The following is a 22625-nucleotide window of genomic DNA, read 5'->3' as shown; positions in this document are numbered from 1 at the left end:
CCTCTCCATATCAAACACTTATCACCACCCATAGAACCAGACCCAAAAAGATGTCTTCTAAACCTTCTGGAAGAAGACAATGAAAACCATGCATAGCACACCCTCTCTCCCCCACCAGTTAATACCTTCAACATTATCTCTACACCCACAATTTTAGTAGGCAACACTCACTCTCTTGCAGCAGAAGGTCTCTCCACCTGCAAAATAAATTCTTAGCACTGCCTACTGATAAATACGTGTTCCGTTTAAAAACACAAGTGCCACATATTCAACCTATTGATAGACACAGGCCAGACCTACTCTTCCTTACAGAATCATGACTGAAGGAATATATGGGACCGGTACTGCTTGAAGCTGTTCCACCAGGATATAATACTGTTACACAAAATCACACAGGCAAAACAGGAGGCAGATTAGTAGTCATATTTAAAGAAACAACAAATCTCACCAAAGTTGAGGGTGTTTCATTACAAGGTAGTTAGACGCTCTTTATCAGATGCAAACCACACCAACATTTTCATGTTACTTTTTCCTTCTTTACAGACCACCACATAGTAATGTACTATCTCATCTACCAACTTCATCTTCTGTAACTGGAACAATAAACTACCTTGTGGAGATTTACCTCTTGGCTACATTTGGACTTCTTTTACCTACGACAGAAACATTCCCAGAAACATTGCTAGACACAATCTCTAACCTTCTTACAATATACCCAAACCTTGAATCCTTGGTGACCTCAACATATAGTTTGATAAACCTAATATGCCACACCCCAGAACCATCCTCATTGGCCTAGACACACATAACCTACAGCAACTTGTTTCTAACCACACACACACACATCGCTGGACACACATTAGATATATATTTTGAAAACCCAAACCTAGACACAATTTCAAAGAATGGCTCCTGTCACATAGTCAGACCACTTCCTCGTTGCATTCCAACACAAGACACCACAACCCACAACAACTAAAACCATCCTACCCTCAACCACATACTGACCATGGATCAAGCTGAATTTGGAGGAAGTAGAAAATCTCATACCTCCAACACAGATCTAGTCACCATCAATTTGGTATATACACTCTATGAAGGCCCCAGAGAGCTTTTGATCTTCTTATTCCTCTGAAGACATCAACGTATAACAAAAGGAAACATACCTCTTGGATGATTACATAATTTAAAAAGATCAAACAACAAAATGCTAGGCTTTCAACGCAAATGGCTTAAAACAAACAACCCTGAAGACAAGGTATGCCTACACAGACAAAACAGAATATACAGGTCAACCATCAAAAAAGCATAAAAACTATACTATTCTAATCGAATTCACAATGCAAAGTGTGTCATTAAAAAATTATAAAATCCTCACTAAATTCTGTAAGCCAGAATGTACAGAAGCTACCTATCCCATTTCTCAAGATGTTTGTGACAAGCTACTAACCATTAGAAATGTAAAGCCTAAATGATGGATACCTACTTAAACAACAAACAAAATCCACAGCCCCAACCCGTTTCAAACAATACAGGCCAAACAAAGACCAACACAGCAACTACTCTCCTTCAAGTAACTATTACTAACTAAATTTCTGGATCTTGTCAAAGCATGCAAGACAGCTGGCTGCCTCTCTGAGCCTTGTCCACCTAAAAATTACAAAAACATCCTGCTATCAACTTCAGCGGCCATTCCAGTAAGAACACTTATCAACAGGTCCTTAATGACAAACGTTTTCCCAAAAAGACCTACAAAAGGCACACATAACCCCCTTAAAAAAAATAACCTGGGTAATCAAGACCCCGACAACTACAGACCTAAAGCAAATGGACCATTCCTCGGCAAACTTTCGACCATATATCACAATTCATTGAAAACAATTCAATAATTTCTGACTTCCAAACTGCTTTTTGTCCAGGAAGAGGCACTGATCAGCCCAAATCTCTATCTAGGATGATCCTAAGAACACAAATGGACCATAATGGCCCTGTCGTTCTTCTCTAGTACCTTTCAGAAGCCTTGAAAACAGCGGGATCATATACACGCATACAAAGACTTGAGAGAGCCGGAACAGATGGCACAGCTCTCATTTGGATCACATCCTACCTACGCACCAGAACAACTATTATACGTATCTCCACATTCGCTGTGAAACTATACAAGCTTAAAGCTGGAGTCCCAAAAAGCTCAATCATCTAACCCATGCTTTTCAAAAACTAAACAAAATCACTACCAGATCTCATCAATGGTTTACACATCACCTGCTATAACTACGCAAATGACTTGTAGATACTCCTGAGATTTGAAAGCCCAAAGGACCATAAAAAAAAGCAAAACTCTTCGATTGCCTCCAGGCCATTGACCAGTGGATGACATGGAGCCACCCCAAAATGAATGCCTCCAAAACCAAGAAACTCACCTGTGGCGATTGGAAAAACTACAACCATCTCTGCGCTGGGCCTGATGATCTAGGATCACCTCCAGAAATATCTAAAAAGAACTTGGAATTACCATGGACGCAAAACTGTCAATGAATTCACAAACTCTGTGACGCTTCCTCTCACATCTATGATTGCAACATAAGGTTCAAGCTACCATCTCTGTCCTATCAAAAGTGGACCACACTAATGGTCTGTATCATGGCTCAACTTTATCAACTATAAGAAAACTACAAAGAATTCAGAACGCTGACGCTAGACTCCACCTATATGTAAAGCTTCAAGCACACATCTCTTCTGCCTTGAAGGTGCTACACTGGTTAACAGTTGCCAGAAGATCCACCTTCAAGCTGCTTTGTATCACACACAAAGCAATACATGGCATAGGACCACTCTTTATCTGGAGGAAAATCAACAAATACACAAAGGATGTGTCCAAGAATGGCTTCCCTCCTCATAATTCCTACATATAAAAAAAAACATGGGTGGAACATCTTTCTTTGCCAGGACATGAGCCTGTTACATGGATTGCTGTCTTGTTGGACCATGAGGTGCGCCCACAGCGCTACCCTCATGGTGGTAAGAGGCTACTGCCTTCACCAGGATTGAAGCATCACAAACGTAGTGGAGGCAGCATACCATGTAGCATTCAGTAGGAGTGTACAGGTCATTTTTAACCTGTGTCACCGTAGTGTGGACTTCAGGCTCACTCAATGAAAGTTCCACTGCTGTGTGCTTAACGCTTAACTTACCCTACATCAGTTTAGTGTGTAGTGCTGCACAGTACAGGAGTGATGTATCGGTGCTGAATTTATGTGTACCTGGGAGGGGTACAAAACAGGGATAATGCAGTACTGTGCAGCGTGTGCATATTAAATAAATGTGCTGGATGTATATGTGCCTATGAGTAGTATAGTACATGAAGGATGTAGTGCTGTGCAGTGCATGCTAGTTAAATGCATATGCTGGGTGTATGTGTGCCTATGAGGGGTACAGTTTATGAAGGATACAGTGCTGTACAGTGTGTTTATTTTGTATACATGCACTGGTTGTATGTGTGCCTGTGAATGGTACAATACATCGAGGGCCATGGGTTCCATTTTTGGAGACTCATGCTTGCTTGGCAAAACATCAGCAGGTAGAGGAGTCCCCCCGGACAGATTTGTGCATTGCTGCATTCCTGTAAGCTGGGTGGGACACACTGTAGAAGGGAAAGCCAAGCTTACCCCATACACTTCAAATGATGCTCTCTGATTTAGTGAGAGGTCACAAGGAAGGGGCCTGGGCACATCTCAGGATGGAGATGAGGTTGATAAGCGAATCAGAAAGAGTAGGGCTCGGGCCCTGGGCTAACCTTTTAACATATCATTGTGGCAGACATTCAGGTGTGAACTGTAGTCTCTCCCATGGTCTGTTGTGGGGCTATCAGCTTTGGAGTTCCTCCTGCTGTGACAAGCTGCTTTCAGAGGAAGAAGAGGGCAGAGGAGTGGGCACTTCAAAAGAAGTGGACCCCAACATAAACATTTACGACAAGACTTTAAATCACATTTGATGTTCGGAAAGGGACTATAGGAAGGGGAGTTTGAAACCCCAATAATTGTCATCTTCCAAGCAGCCAGACAGGCTGTGTGAGGAGGGGAAGCTCTGCAGGACTTCTGCCTGTGACCAGGACTGGGGACCAAGGCCTGCTAGTCTCCCTGCTGGGTGGGGGGGATATCACCCAGAGAATCCAAGATCACCTCCCCTGCAGTCTGAAGCACATTGCCGGCCTGTTTGCCAAGACCAGTGTGAACCGTGAGGAAGAGGACAGCATTGGAGAGAGCAAGGTCCAGTAGGGAATCCTGTTCATGGCATTTCCGTTGCAAGGTGTGAGGAACCGGCTGCTGTACCGATTCGGTCTTTGCCCATGTGCAGGGCAAAGTTGGCAACTCCTGTATGTCAAGAGGGGCTGCTTTGATGACACCTGCTGTGCAGAGGGGGTTGGTGCCTATGAACAGTAGGGATGCGGTGACGCCATTTGTCAGAGGGATATGTCCCGTAGCCTTGTCAGAGAAGTGAGGCTGCTGTGGGAACGCCTCACGCATCTATCCTGGGACGAGGGATCAGCACTGGGAACTTCAAGCCATCTTCCCCCTGTCGTGGGAGAGACAATATAGGTTTGCCTGCAACAAGAAGCCGCAAGGAACCTCTAGTCGCCGCAGGGGTGCAACTGCTTGTGAAGGAGATCGGAGATCAGCAAGTGCAACCTACCTGAGCTGCATGAAGTGAACTCACCTAGATCAGCCACTGCCACTCTGATGCCTGCAGTGGGGACACATTCAGAAACTCTAGACCCTCTGAGCCTGCAGGTGTGGGTAAGACTGAATTTGGGGCAGTCGGCCCTGGGGGAACTTGCAGGCTAGAATAGCGCATCCTCGCTGGAACACTTTTGATTTTCAAACAGAGTCAGAGTGGACTCTTGGGACTACTATTGGGGCAACACCTGGATGTTGTCAATAGAGAATAACCACAATTGCTAGAACAAGGAGGAATGGGACAGGGAACTGCCAAGGAAACACTAGACCCCTGACTCCAGGAGGATTGTGTAGTTGTTTGTAAATCTTCCTATTATGTGGTTAGCAGTAGAAATATAATATTTCTCTTTTATATAAAAGTGAGTATTTCACTGTACATTGATTTATTGCTAAGTTGTGAGCCTGTGTACGCTCCCCTGTAAGCACATCTTCCCCGACGGAGCCTTGGACTGCTTGGACCACGCTATTACTGTGAGTTAAGTGGTGAAGAGGTACTTGGCCCAGTTGCTCAGAATCCATAGTAGGTTGGGCTCCAGGACATCAAGGGTTAAAAGTCCTCAACCCCCACGGTTGGGCCCAATACCCCTTCTTTGGCCCATGGCCATCTCGAAAGGGGTTCTGACAAGGGTCTTCTCCTTTGACCATTGGCACCTGCCACTCAACATCATAGGTGTCCAGGGCCGGACTGCCAACCGGGCTTTCCTTACTAAACAATGCAAAACAAATGTTTTTAAAAGTATGCTTTAAAACTATTTGTTTTGCATTGTTCATTTAGAAGCGCCGGCAGCTCCCCAGCAACGAAATCATCCCCTCGGCAGTGAACCTGGACCCCACACTGCCACCCCAGCAAAAAACGCCCGGTAGCCAGTCCGGCTCTGTAGGTGTCCTTGGAAGAAAGGAGACTGGCAGGATAAGCAGCTGGCAGAGTGGCTCCAGCATCTGTCAGCCCCGATGCAAAGGAGAGGTTGGAAAACTTTTTTTAGAGCAGATTGGGCCTTATCAAGAGACATGAATGTGTTTACAAAGTTTGCTACCTCCTTTACAAAACGATCCCTAAACAAAAGGCCTACCACCAGGGGGCCTGCCTCATTTGTTGCAAATTCGCATAATTTAGTGTCTACCCTCAACAGAATGAAACAGTAGCATTCTTTGGACAATGCGTATTTGAAATTGCCCAGGAGACACATGGGTCTCTGGGCCCAATCAGCCAGAATGTCCAGATCAATCGGAGTGCCTTGATCCTTGGTCGTGAAGGCCATATCAAAGATCTTGGAAAGTGGACCAGAAAAGTCTAAAAGGTTGTCTTGGCATGCCTTCTAAGATCTATCAATGCCGTTTTTTTAGGATACTTTGTGAATTTGCCCAAGATAGAGGTCATCCCTGGTACACCAGCGAATAAGATATTTGGGTGTTCAAATAACCCAGAATATTAGCGAGTTGGCTCAGGCTAATTTAGAGCTTAAACGGAAGGAGATTAGAGCCTTACTGAAATCTTGGCGCAACCTCCCATTAACCATCCTTGGCCGATCCAACTTGGTTAAAATGTCAGTCCTGCCAAAAATGACATTTATCTTCGATGCAATCCCCCTTTTATTCGGCCCAGCCGCTTTAAAACACTTGCAGTCTGAGGTTAACAGTTTTCTCTGGGGGGACAAGGGGACTAGGATTGCATGGAAGAAACTGAGATGTGGAAAACAAGAGGGGGGTTTAGCTAGCCCTGATTTTGGGTTTTATAGCTGGGCGTTTCTTTTTAAGAACATGAGATCTCTTCTTCTTGATTCTTCCAACTTCACGCCCTATCTTTTAGCCATGTCTAATAGTATTTCTCAAGGGGGTGATGGTCTTCTCTTCAAATTTGGTCACCCGAAATACTTTAAAAAGATTAAATTGAAGGTGTTACGGTCGGCCTGTGAACTTTGGTTCTAGATGAGGAAATTGCTCAAAATTCCTTATTACTGCCCTAGTGCCCCCATCTGGAACTCCCCAGGGACCCCAGAATGCCTAATTGATAGCTTATCAGCGCCCCTACGGGATTCTGGCTTTCAGAAATGGGGCCATCTGCTGTGTAACAACAAACTTCTGTCTTGGAATGAGCTTATGCTCCTGACAAATCAAAGCTTATCCAGATTTAAGTTCTATCAACTCTCCTCCTGGTTCATAAAGCAGGGTAAAATCGGCGGTATATATGATGAATCGGAGAACAGGTTCTTGGTCCCATGCAATCAAAAAAAGGAAGTGGCAAAATGGTACTGGATTTTGATTGAAGGAGATCTACCATTGTTACCTATGGAGGAGCCCTGGAGAAGAGACTTGCCTTGCAGTGACATCTCGTCTTTATGGCAAGTATCTCTATGCACGTTGTGGAAAATTGTAAAGGCTGCATCATTTAGAAGGAATCATCTGTTTACACTCCACAGAGCTTACTGGACCCCGAAGAGGTTATCTAAGTTGGGTGGCAGAGAGAAGGCCTGTTTGAAATGTAGTCTGAGAAGCGCAGATGACGTGCACATGTTTATGCAGTGTCCGCAGATTCAGGGCTTTTGGAGCCAAGTCGGTAGGATTATTTCAGAGGTAATGGGCCAAGAGATACAGGTAAGCCTGATTTTAATTATTTTGAGGATTTTACCTGAAGACAGTATTATTACCAAACTGTCAAGTCTCATTATTGTTTGTTCTTATCCTCTTGGCTAGGAGAGAAATCTGTTTAAATTGGATTTCACCTAACTCTCCAAAGGTTTTTAGACTGGGTGTCATCGGTTAAAATAACCTACAAATTGGATATGGATTGTAAGGCAAAGAAAAGAACTAGATTTTGGGTGATTTGGGACAACTGGGTAAATAAAACTAACTGGAGCCTTGCAACTGCTTAGTACATAATAAAAAGTCCAATGATTATGAAATAAGTGAGTCTTGAGGATAATGGTCCATGGGCAACTTTGGTTGTGATACCATCTTTGGAAATCCCCAAGCATAAGGCGGTTGGTCTCTCTAGATACCCATGAGGTGGAAAGTGTATTGCTGGGTTTCGCCTCTTCCCTGTGGGGTTGGAGAGGGTGCCATGATATCGCTATTTGATCACTCACTCTATTTTCGTTAATGAGGAATAAAAAAAAAAAAAAAAAGATAGAGGTCATCCTTGGGTCAGAGTCAGAGCCACTTGTTCTAGCTATTAGAGTCTAGAGTACTCTGCGCTGACCCTAACTGCGGACTTCTTTGGAAAAAAACAAACACAAAAAACCCATGTTAAAAATAAACACAGACGATTTTATATAAACTTCTATGTAAGTGTCACGCCCATGCCTTTTGCAGAATCTCAACACTGTAACAAATTGCCGGTATTATTTTTTGGGGAAGCTGGCCACCCTTTCTGGGAAATTTAACAGGGCAGCTGATAATTGCTCTTCTATAAACGACACTCGCAAAGCTGTTTTAAATATAGGAAAGTGGTTTTAAATATGGGGAAGGCAAAAAGATTGTCTTTGCCATTCCAAAAACAAATTGAAAATTGCACGAATTTTTGTTCACGTCGCGCGCCCACTGGACCTGAGAACGTCTTTTGTGTTTCAAGCCTCGCTTTGGATAGAAGCGGAGTAACTATACCGTATATGCTTCTGAAGAAATCACAGGAGGCTTTCGGCTTCTTTTGCAGAGCGAGGTTTGGAACGCGCCTTCTTCAATGGCGGCAGCGGTATGTTGCCAAGCAACGTTCCACACAGCACAGAAGCCCATTGCTGAGTGATTTCGTCGTGTTGGTTCCAAAGGAAGAGCGGTAAGCCGCGCGCTTTACATATTACATCTGCAGGATCAGTTTTCAAAGTACAGACAGACGAGCTCACAATCTATACGCCTGAGTTTCGGAGACTGGGACACGTACCCTTACACTCAGACATTTCGGATAGATAAGAGGGAGATTTAGAAAGGAATACTTGTCAGTGTCACACTTCACCGCAAGGATAGATGGCCCAATAGAAACAAGGAACTGAGCGAGCATTTTCGTGGGAGTGATGTGTTCGCCTTAGAAATGCCCTGCGTCGATGCCCCAGATGTAAATCGCCAATCGTATGTATACATGGCAACATTTGACAACAGGTAGGAGGGTGCACTTGATTTACTCATTAAGTTTGAGAAACAAATACAATCTCCTTTTAATATCAAGAGTGATGGCATGCAGCTGCAGCATATCTTGTCCCTCTTAGAAGTGGGCGAGCCAACAAGTTAACATGGAATACCGAGCCAAGGGTCTTAGAGCCCGTGAACAAGCCGAGCCCTGAGGATTTGTGTTATCTAAATCATACCACGTAAAATATGATAAAGTATTTTTAAAGTTCAAAAAGTGGATTTCCCTAACGTGAAAGATTTGCACATTATAGCACCGCACTGCGAAGTGCTTATCAAAAGTGATAATTGTGTACAACTGGTAGTTTGAATTCATAAATTCGATAGTGCTTTAATACGCAATAATGAAGGAAAGAGTTTGGGTGAAATAAAATATTAGCTTAAGATTACACAGTTTACGCAAGGAAGCCCAATTTACTCAGGGTTTCTTGTTTCTGTCTCTACAAATCAGCCAGTAATTGGGTATCTTTTTGTCTTTTCTTATGTTAAGGCTTTGTTTTTACCTCTTAGTGCATTACCCCCAGGTCCCTCCGTCCTCGACACCGTCATGGACTAGTGAGATGTAACTATCTCGCTGACAGAAAAAGAACGAAGGAATGCTGGACCTACCCTTCCCCCTCCCACTGGGAGTACATAAGGAGTACCGTCCCAGCATTCCTCCTGTTCTTTTTCTGTCATCCTGACGGTGTAAGAGGACGCGGCAGGAGCGGGGGCGCTCCTGCCTTCTTTCTGGATTTATCGTTGTGGCCGCTGGTTCTTACCTGGTGCCGGCGGCCCTTCCTTGTTGGCCTCTCCCTCCCTGCTGGGCTTGGGGGGAGTGGCGCGGGCCTCTCCATTTCCTAGTTCCACGCGGCGGTGTAATACCGCGTTGGTTTCTTCTTGGCCCGATGGCCGCCTCTCCTGGCCTGCTGGGCTTGCTAGGGGGCGCGGCCGTGATGCTCCTCTGGATTGGTTGGAGCTCCTTCCCCGGCCGGAAGTCGTCATGCCTGACTTCCGGTTTTTGATCGTGGGGACGGAAGTCAGGCGCCTCGAGGTTACCGGCTTGGGAGACTCGTTATAACGAGCGTTTGGGGTGAGTACCGCATAGCGGTTGTTATCTCTGGCGTTTTTGCTGTGTTTGGTGTATTCTTTACGATGGGAAAGCATTCCAGGAAAAGACATCACCGGGAGAGGTCTTCCTCTTCTTCTAGTGATTCCAGGTCTCCCTCTCCTGCCAGGTCCAGGCGCCGTGATGCTGGTGCTGATGCGCATATTAAGCGCTTAATCAGGGAAACCTTGACTGAGATGGGTGATGTTGGTTCCCGTCGCAAGTGTCCTGCTCCTGTTTCTTCAGCTTCTAGTGGCGATGAGTCTGCTGGACATTTGGGGGATGACGAGTTGAAGGGCAAATATGTGGACAAGGATACTATGACAGTTATTGTGCAGCATGTTAAAGAGAACATGGGGTTCCCTGACGGAGACGCGCCTAGTACCTCTAGGGGCCCTTTGTTGCGTCAATTTCAGAGTGCTGCCACTGTCGATGTGCCTGTCCATCCCTTCATCAAAGATGTTTTGAAGCGCGAGTGGGCTGATCCTGATCGCATTTTGATTCCTCGATTCATGACGAAACTCTATCCTCTGCAGGATATGGCCACTGAACTGCCTGATTCAATTCCTATTGACTCGTTTGTGGCTAGTTTGGTGGGGCGTACTTCCCTTGCTGAAGATGCTGTTCTGAAGGATCCGGTTGACAAGAAGGCGGATGTGGCGCTCCGTAAGGTGTATTCTGGCTCCCACCTGGCCTTGAGGGCAGGCATCTACGGGACTTATGTGTCGCAGTCCCTGTTGTCTGACCTGAAGTCTCTCTATCAGTCTATGGATAATGCCACGGACTGTTCTGGCTTGCTGGAGCAAATTGAGCGTCAGGTGGAGCTTCTGTCTGATGTCTCCTTTGACGTTGTGCGTGCTTCTGCTCTGTCCGGGGGGGCTTGTGTGGCTGCTCGTCGCAGTCTTGTCCTCAAGGACTGGAAGACTGACTCTGCGCAGAAGGCATGCGCTTTGAGGTTGCCCTTTCAGGGTACGATGTTGTTTGGAGGAGAGTTGGAGACGAAATTGCACAAGTTGTTTAAAGAAAAGAAACATTCTTCCTCTTTTAAAGTCTCTACTACTGCTCCTGTCCCTTCTAAACCCAAATCTTTCTTTCGCCCTGCTTCTCGTAGGCAGTTTGTGAGAGGCCAGGGTAGGTTTGCTTCTGGCCGTGGTCGGGACCGTAAGGGTAAGTCCCCTCCTCCTGCCAAGCCGCGTTCCTGACTCTTTGGCGGTGGTTCCCGGGTTGTTGGTGGGAGGGCGGCTGCACTTCTTCCTGGATGCCTGGGTTCAGTCGTGTTCCGACGTCTGGGTGTTGGACATCATTCGCCAGGGTTATGTCCTGGAATTTACGGCACCTCCACCAGACTCGGGTGTTCGGCCGACTCCTTGGCCTTCGAGTCGTGTGAAGCGGTCCCATCTTTCTCTCGGGATTCTGGACCTTCTTCGGAAGGGTGCCATTCAGGAGGTTCCTCCGTTGGAGATGGGGTTGGGTTTCTATTCCCTGGTCTTTCTGGTTCCAAAGAACACGGGGGGTTTCCGCTTGATTTTGGATCTGCGGGTCATGAACAAATGGGTGGCCAGGATTCCTTTCCGCATGGAGACCTTGCAGAGGGTGATTCCATTAGTGCTGCCGGGTCACTTCATGTGTACCCTCGATCTTCAGGATGCGTATTACCATGTCGCGGTCCATCCTCGATCCCGCAGGTTTCTACGGTTTTGTGTTCAGGGGCGTCATTACCAGTTCATGGTGTTGCCTTTCGGTCTCCGGTCGGCGCCAAGGGTGTTTACAAAGGTGGTGGCGCCTTTGGTCGCGTGGCTTCATCTCCAAGGGGTGATGGTGTACCCCTATTTAGACGACTGGTTGATCCATGCTCCATCTCGGGTCCTGTTGCTGGAGGCCAGGGAGGTGGTGTGCTCGGCGTTGCGGGCCCATGGGTTTCTGATCAACTTGCCCAAATGTCAGCTGACGCCGTCGCAGGACATGGTTTTCATTGGGGCCCGCTTCCGTTCGGATCTGAACCGTGTGTTCCTCCCCGAGCCTCGGGTTTTGACATTGGTGTCCCTTGCTCGTCGTTTCCGGGTGGGGGGTGCCTTTCCGGTGCGCCTTTGGTTGCGTCTTATGGGTCTGATGGCGGCAACAGTTTTCACGGTGGCCTGGGCTCGTTTTCATCTGCGCCCCCTTTGGGTGTACCTCCTGTCTCTCTGGGATCCCCTGTCCCGCGACATGGACGTTCTTATTCCTGTGTCTCCGGTGGTCCTCCCGGTTCTTCTTTTTGTTGGTCTGTGAGGGATCATCTGTCTTTGGGTCTGCCCCTGCAGTCTTCTCCTTCTCTGGTCTTGACATCGGATGCCAGCGCCTTGGGTTGGGGGGCGACCTTGGAATCTCACTCCCTTCAGGGTCGTTGGTCCCTCCTGGAGAGCCGCCGGTCGTCCAACTGGAGAGAACTCACGGCGGTGTCCCGAGCTGTGATGGGTTTTCGGGCTCTGTTGCTCGGTCGGAACGTGTTGGTGCGGTCCGACAACATGGTGACGGTGGCTTATCTGAATCATCAAGGGGGGATTCGTTCGGCTTCCTTGAATGCGATAGTGGTGCCCCTGTTTTGTTGGGCGGAGGGACATCTGCTGTCTCTGACGGCGGTTCATCTTCGGGGAGTGGACAACTTTGTGGCGGATGCCCTGAGTCGGTGCTTTCCGGACTCTCTGGAGTTGTCTCTCACCCCGGTTGCGTTTCGGCTTGTGTGCGGGAGGTTTGGGCGTCCCTTTCTGGACCTCTTTGCCTCCCGGCACAATGCTCAGCTCCCTCGGTTTTGCTCCCGGTTTCTGCAGGAGGGTTGCTGGGGGGTGGACGCTCTGTCTCTCCCGTGGCCGTCGCGTCTCCTCTATGCCTTCCCCCCCCTGGCTCTGGTTCCCAGGTTTCTGGCCCGTTTGTGTCAGGAGGATCGGGAGGTGGTGGCGGTCCTGCCGTTTTGGCCTCGGAGGTCTTGGTTTCCGACGGTGCGTCTTTTGGCGGTGCAGGGTCCCTGGTTTCTTCCCCTGTCTCCGTCTCCACTTCGGTCTTCCCCGTCCCTGTCGCTTCTCCGGTTGCGGTTGTCGGTGTGGAAGTTGAAAGGCAGGGTTGGAGACGGCGCGGTTTCCCGGAACATTTAGCGGTGGCTCTTCAGCGTTCCCGGCGGCCTTCCACCCTTAAGGCTTATGATAGGCATTGGGGTAATTTTGACCGTTGGTGTTCAACGTTGGGGGTCTCCCCTTTGTACTGTTCCTTGCAGGTTGTCCTTCAGTTTTTGTGGGAAGGTTTCGAGAAGGGTTTGGCTGTGTCTACTCTGCGGGCACAGTGGGCCGCTGTTCGGGCTTTTCGTTCCCCGTGGGGGAACCTTTCGGATATTGAGGACTTGGTTTCTCGTCTTCTTCGCAGTTTTGCTGTTTCTCGGCCTGTTCCTCGTCCTTCTTTTCCCCTGTGGGATTTGCCTTTGGTCCTGCGAGTTTTAATCGGTCCTCCTTTTGAACCTTTGGATGTGGTGGACTTAAAATTTCTGACTCTCAAGGTGGTTTTTCTGGTGGCGGTCACCTCTGCTCGTCGTCTTGGGGAGTTGGGAGCCTTGATGGCTCGGCCTCCTTTTCTTTCCTTCACGGAGGAGGGTGTGGTGCTCCGACTGGATTCTTCTTTTGTACCGAAGGTTTCTTCGCAATTTCACAGGTGTCAGGAGTTGGTTTTACCTGCCCTGGGCTCTGTTTTGGATTCTCCTGGTGGTCCCCAGTGGTCTTTGTTGGATGTGTGCAGGGCTTTGCGCATTTATCTGGACCGTTCGGCGGTTTTTCGCAAATCGGACTCCCTTTTTGTCTCCTTTGGTGCGGCTTCCCTTGGGAGTAAGGCTTCTTCTGTGTCCATCGGCCGTTGGCTGAAGCAAGTCATTTCCTTGGCCTACTCTCTGTCTGGTTCTCCTCCTCCTCTGGGGGTTCAGGGTCGTTCTACGAGAGGGGTGGCTGCTTCTTGGGCGGAGGTTCAGGGTGTTCCTCTCTCTGAGATTTGTAGGGCTGCCACGTGGGCCTCTTCCAATACCTTCATCAGGCATTATCGCCTTCTCAATCTGTTGGGGGATGATGGAGGTTTTGCATTGGGGGTGTTGAGCTCTGTTCGCTCCTGATTGTTTTTCTGCTTTATTCCAATAAATCTCTGGGTTTGTTTGCTGTCCTGGTGGTTTGTTGTGTTTTCTAGTATGAATGCCGGGGTTTGCTTTGGTATTTCTCACTAGTCCATGACGGTGTCGAGGACGGAGGGACCTGGGGGTAATGTCCTATTACTTACCGGTAATCTTCATTACTCCGGGTCCCGTAGTCCTCGACACCGTCATGACTTCCCTCCCTCCCTCCCTGTCTGCCGGCCTTCATTATGGCTTGGTATTTCAGGAGGAATGCTGGGACGGTACTCCTTATGTACTCCCAGTGGGAGGGGGAAGGGTAGGTCCAGCATTCCTTCGTTCTTTTTCTGTCAGCGAGATAGTTACATCTCACTAGTCCATGACGGTGTCGAGGACTACGGGACCCGGAGTAATGAAGATTACCGGTAAGTAATAGGACATTCTTCTCCAGTGTTTAAAATATAGCTTGAACTCAACCCGAAGGTATTAAAACTCTTTACATGAGCACCAGTTACATTACACAAGACATGCATTGGGAGGTTGTGGCACAGAGAAATCACTGACTATATTGTAAAGTGTGGAAAACGGTGCACATTAACAGCCTATTCCTTGGCAAACCACCTTACAACATTACCACCTCACTAAACATCCAATTAACTAACCAATATCCTACCCCCACCCCTACTTTCCCACCCACAATATACTCCACCTCCAAGAATCTCATTACTGTTGAAGCTCATTTCAACATTTTCACCTTTAACTTACTTACACCTCCAGCCTGAGACTGCAAGTATTAACTCAAAGCAACTAAACTTCTTAACCTTGAACTTCCTGCCTACCCTCCCTTTCCCTATGTTTCACCAATGGCAACTCCACTCCAGCTTCTGTAAACCCCGAAACCGGTCCTAGTATGCTTGATTTCGGTCAAGGGAAGATATGGCTTGGAAGTTCGGACTGGACTGTTCCCATGAGGCACAGGGTCAAGACTGATTTGCATATGGCCATTTCTGAACTGGGGTGGCGTGGTGAGCAAAATAACGATGGATTAAACCCAGATCTGTGACTGGGGGTGAATGTTTTGCCAATGTGCAACATTCCGTCCCTCATCTTGTGTGTTTTGCTGTTCGCCCTATGTGGGAAGGGTATGCCCAGACGTGGGTCCCGTGCTCACTACGCCACTGGAGTCAAGCTATCCTGGCTGAAGAGGGGTGAAACCCCGAAACCGGTCCTAGGATGCTTGATTCCGGTCCAGGGAAGACATGGCTTGGCAGTTCGGGCTGGACTGTTCCCATGAGGCACAGGGTCAAGACTGATTTGCATATGGCCATGTCTGAACTGGGGTGGCGTGGTGAGCAAAATAACGATGGACTAAACCCAGATCTGTGACTGTGGGTGAATGTTTTGCCAATGTGCTACATTCCGTCCATCATCTTGTGTGTTTTGCTGTTCGCCCTATGTGGGAAGGGTATGCCCAGACGTAGATCCCGTGCTCACTACGCCACTGGAGTCAAGCTATCCTGGCTGAAGAGGGGTGAAACCCCGAAACCGGTTCTAGGATGCTTGATTCCGGTCCAGGGAAGACATGGCTTGGCAGTTCGGGCTGGACTGTTCCTATGAGGCACAGTATCAAGACTGATTTGCGTATGGCCATGTCTGAACTGGGGTGTTGTGGTGAGTAAAATAACGATGGATTAAACCCAGATCTGTGACTGGGGGTGAATGTTTTGCCAATGTGCAACATTCCGTCCATCATCTTATGTGTTTTGCACGGGAAACAAACGCCAGTCAATTCCCAAGTAGGTCCCACAGCCCCTCTGCTCCACCTGACACTCTGCCCATTTGATTAATGATACATCATCCACCACTGGTTCCTAAACCGAACCTGAAACAAAAACAGCAGTAAATATTCAAACAGAAAGCCCAGACCCACTGCCCTCCCACCGAAAGCAATCTGAAGACCAGTGCCCCAGCTGGATGGTTCCTACCGTCCTCAGCCGTAATTGCCAGTTTTGGCCGAGGAGCCTATCTGGAACAAATGCGTCACATATTCAGCCTGTGACTCCCCAATGCTGCGAGTGCCTTTCGGAATACAGGGAGTAGCCGAAAAGCCAAAACCCATCCCCAGAGCAGCATGAGAAAACTACCCACACTGAAACCCCGCATTGCGCAGCCCACCTATCGTACCATTTCACAGAGTAGAGCCCAGCAGCCGGAAGAGCCTGTAACACTACTGTCTTTTAAAGACACAAACGATGAGAGGCAATTGAAAAACACTGTCGTATCCAAATTATTTTGCAAAAGAGTGCAATATGTCTGTTTATGCTTGAATTTTCTTTTATTTATTTTCTTTCTTCTCAAAAACAGACAGACACACTGCCAACGTGTTTTGCACAACACTTTAGCTTCTTCAGGGCAGCATGATTCTTCTAGCAATAGTTGTATATTATATAAATGACCGCATTGCACTGAGGTTTAAGTCATATGTTCCACACTAGTTGCGAAACCCTGAAAGCAAGAAAAATTCAGCAAATATGGAGTGTGCCAAAGTCACGGTTCCCTTGAAAAGATCCTTGTTTCTGATGTTTTTGGTATTTTAAAGCGATATTATCTGTTTGGCGCGTTTGACTCTAGTGTTGAACACGGCATATCGCTGTAAAATACCAAAAACATTAGAAACAAGGGTCTTTACCCAAGCAGTGGATAAGCACATGGCTGCCCGCCCATTTGGAGCACTCATGCCGAAATTTGCAGTAATCGCGAGTACACATTCCCTTGCTATAGTCCCAACATGCACCCTCTGAAACCCCCTGTCCTTTGGTTGTCTGTCCCAATCCCCCCCGGGTGGAGCGCCCTTGAAAGGGCTTGTAAACTATCGGCAGGCCGCTGGCCATGAAAATTGTTTTGGCTATCTTAGTGGGCTTATGTTATGCAGCCATAGATTTCTATCCCCACTCTTAGTCTCGGGATCTCAAGCCAATCTAGCCCTGAATTCCTCATCATGTTTAGCCCAGGGATAGCCCCACAAGTCAGCTGGGCCTTGCATATGGCATCCATATGTTTTGAACAGGGCAACGCAGTGGTCGGGAAGTTTCTCGTAGTAGACTTTGGCGTAAATTAAAAATGCTGCTTTCATATTCTCTGTTGTCAGGGGGACCCTTGGTCTTTTGACCAACTCGTACTCCTCCTCCTTTGACCCTTCCTTGCAACTCAGCTCCTTGTGAAGGAGCTTAAACATCTCCACATATTCGCCCTTCGAAAATGTCTCTTTCATTGCCAATGTTAAGTGTGCCCCCAATGGCTTCGTCATCCCCATGGCAGTCATTTCATTTCCAGTTCCTTGCTGTCAAGCTTATCCTTCTTGCTATCTCCTTCCTCTGTTCTTGTCCTCTATGCGCCCCCTGCTCCAGTGTCCTTCAGTCCTGCTGCATTCGCTCCCATCTCTTTTGCAGAACTGCCAGCTGCTGTGTCTGTACCCACAACTACATTAGCCACGTACTTACCTCTTCGCAGCTGCTCCCCCTTTGCCATATTCCGCATCCACACCCGTGGATACTAGCACTGGCCCGTTCCCACCTCCACCTCATGGCCCTTACCTGATCCAAGGTCGGAGCCCTTGCGGGTGCTGGCGCCTCTCCAGTGGCCTCCATATTCCCGATGCCGCACTGTGCAGAGTCTCTCCCATCTGTAACACACTAGAAAAGAATGCTTTATCGGTACCCCCCACCCAAGCCCCAACCCGTGTCTCCACAGTTTCTTCCTTGTCGGGCATCTCGCCTACCTCAATGCTATCCTCCTCGTAATCTACCATTGATACTCCCATGGTGTCCTCTTTCCTGGACCTACTTCTGCTGGCTGCGATGGGATCCCAAGCAGATTTCCAGTGAACCACTCTGGGCCCAGTTATCCCTTCACTTCGGTGCCTGTGAGCCGCACCAAGCTCTCCTGAGTCTGGAAAACTGCGATGTTCTTCCACTTACCAGAAAGAGGATAGTACTGGTGTGCTGGTGCCCCTAGCCCTCCAGTCCCTTTATGTTTGCCTCAGGTACCCAAGACCACCAGCCCTGCCTGGCTTTCCCATCCCCACCCCCTGGGGAGTACTATTTTTCAGCATCAAATTCAGACAAATTTCATAGAAGGTAAAGGTTAACACACAATTCTGAAAGGGCACTCAAAATATATCCTATTACTCTTATAGTGCGCGAAGCAAGACCTAAATGGGTGAGGCATACTCACTTCAGCCCAAGAAAACTCTTTATATATGGAGAAATCACACTGTATTTCTCAGCACAAGTTCCCTATAAATTGGATTAAAAACCGTAGTTTTTTTTTACATGCAGTTTAAATAAATTAGGTACACAATTTGGCACAGTCTATCATTTTGTCAAGATGTAAATATCATTGTATCTTCGTATAATGCCATTCTGTCTCTTCCATTTAGAGTTGTAGTCGTATATAATGGCTGACAATCTACATGGAATGGCCAGGGAGAGATCTCAGCTATAGACAATAATGCAATCCCCCAGATTAGACAGACCTCAAAGGATTTGACACTAGAGCTACCGTTCATGTTACAGAGGCATTACAGATTACGACAGGAGATGTATCCCTTCAGCACCCCTTCTGTCTAAAACTTTAGGCAGTGGTAGTCATGATTATGGCTTAAACGCTTTATGAGTACAGAAAATGAAATTCCTCATCATACTAATGAAATAAACCATGGGAAATCATATAAGTCACTCAAATATCGATTAGGTAAGTACATTCTGAAAATGCTGTAATTTTCTCCTCCGATATAAACTTGTCATTACCAATACTAAGTTTTCACTTTTGCTAAATAAACCGACGTGCTCCATCTTGCTATTTCAGACAAGTACGTTTTATTTTTGGGTAACAAAACTAGCCCTACGGCCTGCCTCCAATAAAGGTTAAAACAACAATGTGATAAATGGAATGCTTTGATTAATCCCAGCTACTGGCAATCGCTCGGGTAGCACCCCAATCCATCATTTTTAACCCCGCATGCCACTTGACATTGGACATAGCCATATGGAAATCAGTCTTGACCCTGTTTCTCATTGGAACAGTCCAGCCCGAACTGCCAGTCGAGGTCCTCCTTGAACCGAAACACAAGCACTCGGTTTGGCAGTTCAGTCTGGACTGTTCCAATTGGACTTGGGTCAAGAATGATTTGCTTATAGCTGAATGGTGTGCAAAATAATGATGGCTTGGGATCCGACCCCAAGTAATCACCAGTGGCTGAGATTAATTCATGTACAAATAAAGTGTTCCCGGAGAAAAATATTTATACTCAAGTCAGTAGTATGGCGGTCAATAAAAGGATCCAGCTGCAAACCATCCTGAGAACACACACATCTTTTATCAACCGCATACTGTTATAAATACAAACATTTTTATATGGAGTCAGTCATATTACAGTACATCAATTCTAAAAATTAGAGTGTAAGAATAGCAAGTATATACAACATTATAACAACACTGGCATCACCCACGCGATACCGCCAGGCTTTGTAGTATACATACAGTCTTAGGATCTGGGGAAACGCAATATCCTCTTAACCACACAGAGTTCATAAATCCACAGTCCCATGTAATTTAATCCTTTTGTTGCAAGTATTTGAGAAGGACTGATGCACCATGTGGTGTAGTCAGTGATGTTAAAAAGGACAAACTGTCAATGTTTTGGTCTCAGATGACCGGGCAGGTACGCATAACCAATTTCAGGACTCAGTTTTGAAAACGAACATACTTGACAATGGCTCAAAAAAACTTGCAATTAGGTTCAGCAGATGCCAAATGCACAACTCCATCTCCATTGCATGAGTTTCAAGTGGTTAACTCAATTTTTACACAGCAAGCTGTCCTACCGTAAAGCGTTCCATCCATAACTTTTTTTTAATACTTTATTGTGCCCCCCAACAAAGGTTGATATTTATTAACTTCTTCTCTTCTCCCCCAAATATTGTTTTAATCTTTTACTAAACAGACTTCTGACCTCCAATAATAGCAAGTTCTTGCACCACAGCGGCACACTGGGACAGTCTTCTTAACATGCCCCAGTCTTGCATTCACATTGCATGGATAGCCACAAGGTGCCCAACAAATGCAATGAATGCCTATCTGAAGCCTTCCAGGTTTAACCACCACTATGTATGCGAGGGCTACCATAATATCAAGGATTTACAAATGCCTAAGTATGAGAGGCTTACCACCATTATGCCTTGGATGACAACTAGACTGAAAAATGTAGGTTGCAGCTCTTTGCCATCCGAGCACTAGCATTTAGGCAGTCCTGCAAGGAGTGCTCAGGGGAGGGACATGCCAGTGGCTGCTAGGTACTACAAAGGAGGAACTGGCAAAGTCATAAACAGGCACAGGTAACAATTGATACTGAGCTCTGACAGTCTCAACTGGCACTTCTCCTTGTCCTCTCAATGGCTAAGCCTGAGTAGTGATAAACCAGTGAGAGACGGAGGCAGGGACCCAGGTACCGTGCTCATCTTCTGTAAGAGTTTCTCACTCAAAGACTTGACACATCTGACACATTTGACTGCAGGTAAGGATCCATTGTACACTCTCATAGACTGACTGTTTTACTCGCTGCCTGTATGTCTGTATTATTATGGTTTGGACGTAGCCTCAGCAGAACAAAATATTTCAAGTCCTGTGCTTTCATTTGACAACTTAATGCGTTCTAAGACTGCTTCCATTAAACCAGTCAGACAAACAGGCTGATTTGTATTGGAAAACTGTGGCCTAGAAGCATACTTTTGTGGAAAGAGGCAGTATTGGTGCAAGTTGTTCTAAAAAAAAAAAACCAGAAGAGATGCAGCGTGGGATGTAGTTTCATTCAAACAAAAGGACTATGTTGTGATTGAAAAGTCCCTTGCATGGTGACAGATGGGTACCCCTACCCTAAGTGCCTGAGCTGCGGTGATATCTGGATCATGAGCAAACACGGATTATGTGTGTGCGCAATGACCTAGGCCGGTCTCATGGACTGTGTCCTGCTTAAACTTGAATGAGCGCCTAAAGCATTACCCTTAAGAAAGTGACCCGATTTAGTGCCACCTGGGTCACTCGCGACCACCTCTGAACCTTCCAAACAAATGAAGAGTCGGTCAGACAGTAGAGAATAAAAACCTAAGTATTTATTTGTATTACACTCTAGTGGAGTTCGATCTGACCAGCCTCCTTCGATTGCTGCAGAGGGACTAACTTCAGTCAACATTGCAATGCATAAAGCACATTTCCAATACCCCTAAAGACACTCCTAGACTGGAATTTTCCAGTTAGTAGCTGGTGAACAAAGGAGTTGCAGAAGGATGAGCTGCAATCCTGGGACCGGGTACATGCTATCTTAGCGTCAAGGTTACTCTTCCCGTACCCGCCGTTCTAAGAGTGGGAGCAGGCCTATCTAATGAGAAAAGTATGTAACGACAAACCGTCTTTTCATTAGTGCATCAAAGCTCAACCTTGGAGAAATACAGAAAAAATAATGAGGCTGCTTTCTGCTGAGGTAGACGGAGTGATACAGAAGTTAGTTTCGATCATGGCTCAAAATGGCGGCTGAATACAAAATGGTGCAGTGAATACTAACTCAACTCGTACAATGCAAAGAGAAATCGACTAAAAACATTTTCTATTCCAACAACCCTAAGGATGTCTAGGGCTACTACCTCCACATGCAGTTAAGCACCACAAGCGTGGTGGTGGCAGCATACCGTTTTTTTAGTAATCAGAAAAGTACACTTGCCTGAGAGATGGTACAACGCTGGAGAAATAGTGCAAGCAATTGTGTGTGCTTGCAAAGAAGTACGTGTGCTTGACAGATGGTACTGTGAAGGAGAAACAGTGTGAGCAGACCCCAGGAGAGACTTACCACATCGGGTGGCCGAAGGGCACCCAGGAACTCTGAACTGACACTCTGCGGTAGCTGGTATGACTGTCAAACTGCCCTCTTGGTCCTGTGGGAGCGTGCTGTGAATTAACACGTTTGTTTTTGTTTGTTTGTTAGTTACTTACTGCTGGAAGGTACATCACATAGGAGATAGCCTGTGATGTTGCATCAGCACACTACGATGTATGTGTGCCCAGGAAGAGATACAGTTCGTTGGAGGCTGCATGTGACGTAATGCATGTGTGTGCAGGAGTATGTGTGCGCGCTGTTGGGCACAATATATGGGTTCCATTTTGGGAGACCCAGGCCCTGCTGAAGGAGCAGGGTGATGTGAAGATTTCCCTCATGCAGATTTATGGATTGCTGCTTGTTTGAGATCTGGGTGGAACACACATGGGAGGAACAGAGAGCCAGGCACTTCAGGGGAATCTCTTTGATTCTAAAAGGAGTTCAAAGGGACCGTGGCATATCCAAGCAAGGAGATGGGACTGGTAAGAGAATCATAAAGAGTAGGGCTGGAGACCTTTGGTAACCTTTTGAGGAACATATTACTAAGGCTGACATCCAGGTGTGAACCTCTAGTCACTCCTATAGCCCGTGTTTGGGGCTATCAAGATTGGAGACTGTCCTGCTGTGATAGACTTCTCTGGAAAA

General features: G+C 46.9%; 1 protein-coding gene across 3 annotated transcripts in view; it reads left to right on the top strand.

Annotated features, from left to right (window-relative positions):
* UBE2U (ubiquitin conjugating enzyme E2 U) overlaps positions 1–22625 on the top strand; it is a 376214-nt gene that overhangs the window by 11084 nt on the left and 342505 nt on the right. Inside the window, exon 1 of one of the 3 annotated variants that reach the window (XM_085602382.1) lies at positions 8391–8502. The exons of 1 other annotated variant lie outside the window; for it this stretch is intronic. The gene's annotated coding sequence lies outside the window, so the exon portion shown is untranslated. Of the gene's footprint in view, positions 1–8390; positions 8503–8666; positions 8823–22625 lie in introns of those variants that run through there. One more of the 3 variants, XM_085602384.1, reaches the window with a different exon arrangement.

This window comes from Triturus cristatus, chromosome 4_2, assembly GCF_964204655.1.
Source record: "Triturus cristatus chromosome 4_2, aTriCri1.1, whole genome shotgun sequence".
NCBI classification, from domain to species: domain Eukaryota; kingdom Metazoa; phylum Chordata; class Amphibia; order Caudata; family Salamandridae; genus Triturus; species Triturus cristatus.
Note: the sequence above shows the minus strand (reverse complement) of the source record. Positions and strands in the feature narration are given on the sequence as shown.